A 7,323-nucleotide genomic window follows, 5' to 3' on the forward strand; every position below is an offset into this window, starting at 1 on the left:
AGAACAGAGCCAAGTGTGGTGACACACACCTTACAGCAGTAACCATAGAGGTCTGGAGGGACAGACAGGAAGGGACAGAGCTGGGCAGGAAGAGGAAGTGATGTAGTTGGGTCGATAGTGGAAAAGAAAAAGCAGAATAGAAAGGCATCTAGGTGTGGGTATACAGGAAATAGCCCTCTTTAGAAGCTGCAGAGTTGGTGAAATGAGGTTACCTGTGGCTTTTTCTATTCCTCTGATCTTTCAGACTTTAACCCCAATTTCTGACTCCATGGTGTTTTTTTATTCAGTAGTGTACAAACATATATTTTTTTTAAAGTATAGATTGTGTGTTATTGGGAAAGAGACATGCATACACCATACCACGTGTTTGGAGGTCAAGGACCACTTGCTTCTGGAAGTTGGTTCTCTCCTTATACCACATGATCCCAGGGATTGAGTTCAGATCACAGAGCATTGACCATCTTGCTGGTCCTGTTATTTAGATTTATTTCCTTGTGTGTATGATATGTGTGCATGTATTTATGTTCACATGGATGATGGTGCTCACATGTGTGGGAAACTGTAACACAAATTGCTAAATGGTCTTATTAATTGAAAAAAACAGATATTAGGGTGAAAGCTGAAAGATCAGAGAAGCAGAACAAGCCTCAGCCAACCTCACCTTGCCAACTGATCCTGTTTTCACGAATCCTCAGATTGAAGGTCTCAGTTGAACTGCTGGCATGTTGTTTTTTATTAATAAGATCATTTAGCAATTTGTATACAGGGTGAAACCTCATTCTTGTGGATTGGTGACAAGGCAGTGGATCCTTATGTCCTCTGGAACTTGAGAAAGCAGAGCCCTGTCTATGTCACTGTGTTTAAGGAGGAATTCTCCAGGTGAATCCATAGGAGAAAGCCCTCGAGCTTAGCGGTTGTGGACGTTACAAGATTTTACCTTGTTGGGTACCTGCCATTTGCAGGAAAGCAATTTGGGGGCACTGCCCTGGAGGGAAAGAAGGACCTGATCCCCAATGTAGATTGCATTACCACATAGCTAAGGTAAGGAATGGTCAGCGAAATTTCACATGAGAGGACAAAGATAACAGAGTAAGGGGGTTAAGAGGTGATCATGGAGGCGTAAAGGTTTGGATAGGAGGCCCAGTGTTAGAGCCAGTCTCCTATACATTAGTTCAAATGGGGAGATTGAAAGGGACAACTTAGGAAGAACCTGGAGCTTAAAAAGAATTAGAAGCCATAATGTTACCCAGTCTAGGTGAAGTTCCTATACATCTTAGTAAGAATGTATTTTAAAGACTGGTTAGTGCGATCCACCTTCTCTGAGGACTGAGGAAAGTGCAGGATATGAAAATGGCAAGGGATATTAAGAGCCTTAGCGAGTGTCTAGGAAATCTGGGGGGGGGGTGAATTCTGGACAATTATCAGACTGGAGAGATGCAGGAATCCCAAACTGGGGAATAATTTCCTGGAGAAGGAGATCTGCAACTGCCAGAGCCCACTTACTGGAAACCAGATATGCCTCCATCAAATTTGAAAATGAATCCACCATCACTAGGAGATATTTAATTCACCTGACAGTGGGCATATGGGTAAAATAGAGTTGACAGTCAGTCCCTGGAAGGGAACTCTAGCCTAGTTGGTGGGAAAAGGTTTGCTCTGATATTTGGATTTGATATCTGACTTTTGGCATATTTCACAAGGGACAGGAATAGTTCTTAAGAACTGTAAGTCCTGATAGGTGAGCTGCAAGTGGACTTTTACAAATTGATACAGAGTGAGACTATTAGGGTAAAAGAGCTGATTAAAATAGGACAGAATTTGCCTAGTTTCAGGAGTTGCCTGTGAGGGTGTGGGCTGCACTGTATGGATTCCCTACAGTGGGTGGGATGAGACTTGGCTCTGGAGGGCCACTGTCCTGGCTACCTGGTCATCCTGGTTGTTTCCCTTAGAGATGATGGAGCTATTGGTCTGATGAGACTGGCAGTGGACAATTCCCATAGCCTTGGGGAGATGGGAAGCTTTTAGCATGGCCATTATTTGGCCTGAGTTAGATATGGATTCTCCCTTTGACGTAGCATGGGACAGGAGGATATGGAAAGCATATTTGGAATCTGTATAAACATTTAGGCAGTGCCTCTGTGCCAATTGGAAGGCATGGGTGAGAGCTATCAGCTCAGCCTGTTGGTTAGTGGTGTGTGCGGGTAATGCCTGTGCTTCTACCACCCCAGTATCTGACACTATGGCATAGCCCCCTTTATGAATCCCCTCATGTAAAAAGGAGCTGCCTTCTGTATACCAGGTATAAGTGGCCTGAGGCAACATGCCCTCCTGTGTGTGTAAAGGATGGGGTCATAGTTTCTCTAACGTTTCAGTGCAGAAATGAGATGGAGAATAGTCAGTGTTAGGTCAAGGAAGGAGGCTCAAAAAATTAAGGGGTTGGAAAGTAAATGTGGCATCTTCCAATAATGCCACTTGGAAAGAAAGAACTTGGGAAGGAGGTAAAGTTTGTAAGCCTTTATAAATTAGGAGATGGGATGGATTATGGTGAGAGAAGACAGTGGTGGATTACCCATAGGTTAGTTTCTTTTATTCCCAAATAATGAGCTCAACAGATGTTAAAGCATGAATGCAAGGTGCCCACCCCTGAGTGGTAAGGTCTAATTTCTTTGACACCTATGCTACAAGTACAAAAGAGGGTCTCAGCTGGTGCCCTAGGGTTCCAAGGGCATATCCCTTTCTTTCTGTTACATAGAGAGAGAAGGGATGAGTTAGGTGTGGGAGGTGAAGTGCTGGAGCCTGGAGGAGAGTCTGTTGGAGCATCTGGAAGGGTTTAGTAATGAGGTGAAGGAGGGGTTCATGTGAGGATCCCAGAGCTACCTCACATAAGGGACACGCAAGGAGAGAAAAAGATGGAACACGAGACTGTAAGAAGCCAGCTCTTCCTATAAAGGACAGAATCTCCTATTTAGTAGAGGATACTGCAAGAGACTGGATTAGATGCTTTCTATCTACAGTTATCCTGCCTTGTGGGTTGGAATAATAGTTAGACCCAAAACAATAGGTAGATGAAAAGGAGAGCTGGGACCCCAAAACTACCCCAGGATTGAGTAAGTGGCTCCGGTGTCCAAAAGGAAGGAAATGAATCACCCAGATACTGTAATGGCTACTTAGGATCCCTGTGAGAGATGGCTGTGGTCAGGCTGGGAACAGGGTACCTTCAATCCTTGCCCATGGCCAAGCCTAGGAGATTGGCTGGAGGATGGTCTTTGTCTGATGTCCTCATGACACGAGGTGCATGGGGGCAGTCAGCTGACCAATGTTCTTCTTGGTGGCACTTTCGACAAGGCCCAGATGGTGGCTGGCACAGGGCAGGGCAGGGCAGGCATGAACACAGTGGCCTTCTCTACCACACTTAAAACAGGGAACTGGAGGCCAGTCACATAGCATGTGCCAGCATTTGGCTCTTCTGTTTGCAGGCTTTCTCATCTCTCCAATGGTACACCACTAAGACTTCTGCCTGTGGAGTGAATAGGCCCTGTCTCCAGATGCTTTTTAGCCCTGATGTTGGGGAAGTTCTGTGAGACAAAGTGGGTCATAAAGAGCTGTCTGCCCTCTAGGCTCTCAGGATCTAGGCTAGTATATTATAAGAGAGCCTCTGTATAGTAATGTATTGTGTCCCCAATATACTATGTCTCCCAATAAAATTTGCCTGGATATTAGAGGAAAAAGACAGTCACTATAGAAGTCAGGCAATGGTAGCTCCTGCCTTTAATCCTATCACTTGGCAGGCAGGGATCTGTCTGGATCTCTGTGAGTTCAAGGCCACACTGGGGAACAGGGCCAGACATGATGACACATGCCTTTAATCCCAGCACTAACAATAGAAGTCTGGAGGTCTGTACATACAGACAGGAAGTGACAGAGCTGGGAAGGAAGAGGAAATGATATAGCTAGGCTGAGAGAGCAAATGAGAGAACAGAACAGAAAGGCATACAGGTGTGGGTAGACAGGAAGTAGCTCAATTTGGAAGCTGTGGAGTTGGTGAGGTAAGGTTAGCTGTGGCTTTTCCTATTTCTCTGATCTCTCTCAGGCTTTAACCCCAATTTCTGGCTCTGAGTTGTTTTTTCTTTTTTAATTTTTTTATTAATAAGACTGTTTAGAAATTTGTCTATACCTCTGTAAGCCATTATAAAAATCGAGATGGATTTTCTTCCTTATCATGAATAAAATTTTTTAGTTTTTCATAGATTACTGATTTGAGGGTAGCCTTACAAAGACCTGCTAGGAGGCAGGTTATAAACCAATCCTAGCTAGAGAGCCAACTCGGGTATTGTAATCACAATGTGGGTCCTGATCAGGAACCATCTTGGCTCCAGGTGGATGAGCAGCATTAGTTTGATGAATTTTGTCTGCATGTATCCTAGCCTGCTCCCAAACTTCTCCGTACTCCTCAGGTAGTAGGTTACTAAAAAGTATATATAAAATGAAAAGTGAGGCTATAAGACTGGGTAATATATTGGAATTATTAATAAAGGAAGCAGCATTAGAGGTATAGAAAGACAGTTTTTTCTCTATGTGAGAAAGTTCCATAAAGGAGAATGAGATGTGAACCTTAACCAGTCCACCTATCCTAGAAATCCCTCACAAAGAGAGAATGGTTGCAGGGTCAGCATAGCTAGAGTCAGATCCCTTAGCAGCCTGAGAATGAGTGATAGGAAGGGTAAAGGTTGGAGCCAGAGTCAGGCAGTTGGAGAGGAGGAGCAGACTAGAGGAGAAGCTGAGGAGCAGGAGTGGGAGGTCAGAGAGGTGAAAGTTTATTGGCAAGGTCCAGAGCAGTGCTCAGAGATTCCTCAGGTCCAGGTGGCATCGCTAGGAGCATGTGGGTAGGAGAGAAGGAATCAAGAAGGGAGGGTTTGGAGCTGAGGTTTGTAGCAGGTATCTTAAAAGTTCTTATTAATAAAATCAAACCTGGAGCCAGGTATTGGGGTAACTGATGGAAGATTAGAGAGACAGAACAGGCCACAGCTTCCTCACCTCACCAGTTTGTCAGCTGATTCTGTTTCTTCAGACTGGAAGCCTCTGAGTCCTCATGTAGAATGGCTCTCAGCTGAACTGCTGCTAGAAGCCTAAAAGCTTAACCAGCCAAATGCTTCTAGTTTCTGGCCTTCATGCCTTATATATCTTTCTGTTTTTGCCATCACTCCCTGGGATTAAAGGCTCACCTCTTGGGATTAAAGGCATGTGTCACCACACCTGGCTGTTTCCAATATGGCCTTAAACTCACAGAGATCCAGAGGGATTTCTGGTTCTGGAATGCTAAGATTAAAGGTCTGAGTGTCACCATTTTCTAACCTCTGTATCTAGTGGCTGGCTGTTCTCTGACCCCAGATAAATTTATTAGGGTGCACAATATTTTGGGGAACACAATACCACCACAGAGGTTAAAAACTTGGAAATAAAGCACTTGTTTCCATTTGATCATTTGCTGGCAGAAGTTAGATAATTCCTGTAAAATATTGGGGTGCAATGAGTCATTAGACTATTCTTATTGTTATCTAAGGGATATTTAGGCCATTTCTTAGTGCAAAAGAGGGCAAGCTTAGAAGTCTTTCAGTAAGACATTAAACTGAGAGGCTTAAGAGTTTCCAGAAGACATCCCAGGGTAGAGGTAGGAGTAATAGAATTGGAAGTTTTATTTCCCATGACCGCAACAGAGGAAAAAAACAACAACAAAAAACGTGATCCAAGACTACAGTCTCAGGCATCCCTTGCTGAGGTCAAGTGAGGATTGGCAATTGGCTCAAATCATTCAATGCTTCGTTAAGCTGTAGAATGAGGGCCAGGATATACGGATATACATAGCTCAAGGATGGAGGTCCAACAGCAGCAGTCACAAGTCATTCACTGCTTGGTCAAGTGAGAGAATGAGGTATATGCAGCCCAAGGATGGGGGTCTGACAGTGAGAAGGATATCTCAGACCACAGTTGTGGGAAATGGTTAGGGACTAAAGCCAGTGATGGAGGCCATGGACAGGGGTTCCCGCAATCCCAGGAACACCAGAAGGACACTGGACAGTCTAGAGTCATTCCCATGCTTTCAGTGGACTGTTCACACTAGCTGGAAAGGGAAAACTTACCAACTAAAGCAGCTGGTGTTGTGTGAAGCAGTCTGGCAGCTGGGCAAATGGAAAATTAGGCAGTCATAGATAGAGTAAACCTTGGTACAGGGTCCTGGGTGCAGAGTGCTGGGAGAGCCTTCTTTGTCTCAGCGCCAATGTTATTTACTATGTGGCACAGTGTTATTCATAAGTGGCACTGTTTACCATGTGAGAAAAGCCAGGAGGTACAACAAAACCACTATAAGAGTTTATTAAGGGAAGAGAATAGGAAAGATGTGCATAGGCCTATGGGATGACAGTGCAGGAAGAGGGGGAGGAATAACTGGAATCCACTTTTATGGATTCCTCCCATGTATGTACATATGGGCTACGCCACACCTGTGCATAGATTATATGAACATGCTGCATGCAAATTACGTGATCACGAAGCACACAGATTATGTAGGATGTAAGGCCCTTAGGATGACTAAGCAGCTTGCCAGTGCATGTGCAATCATGTATCTGGGGTCGTGGCTAGGAATTCTAACAAAAAAAACATTTTTTTTTTAAATCAATGCCATTATAATGAGAAAATAAAGATAATTTTTATATACATCTTAAAAATGTACCTGGACTTTGCTGATTGGGAAAGATGCCTCGGAAAAGAAAAAAAAAATGCATTCTATTTCCCCAAGCATCCATTTATTTTTCAGAAAAAAAATGTTTAATTTTAAATAACATTGATTCCTGCTTGCTATGAACTTTGTGGTGGTTTGTATAAAATGAAGCCTACAGGCCCTTATGGAGTGTCATTACTAGGAGGTGTGGCCTTGTTGGAAAATATGTGATCTTGTTGGAGGATGTATAGAACTCTCTGCTGCATCTCTAGAACAGTGTGTGCCTGCCTGCCACCATACTTTCTGCCGTGATGATGATGGACTAAATTTCTAAACTGTAAGCCAGCCCCAGTCAAATATTTTCCTTTATAAAGTTGCCCTTATTATGATGTATCTTCACAGCATTAAAACCGTAAGAACTTGGTAGCAGGGACTGGGGTGTTGCTGTGATATGTAGGCCTGACCATGCTTTTTTGGTGGAATATGGACTTCACATTAGAAAAGCAATTGAACACTTTAAGTGGGGCATAATAGGCCATACTAGTAGGAGCCTGGAAAACAGTGATCTGAGGTGATTTGAACTGTAGGGTTCTGACTCAAGAGGTTTC

The sequence above is a fragment of the Onychomys torridus genome, chromosome X (assembly GCF_903995425.1).
Source record: "Onychomys torridus chromosome X, mOncTor1.1, whole genome shotgun sequence".
NCBI classification, from domain to species: Eukaryota; Metazoa; Chordata; class Mammalia; order Rodentia; family Cricetidae; genus Onychomys; species Onychomys torridus.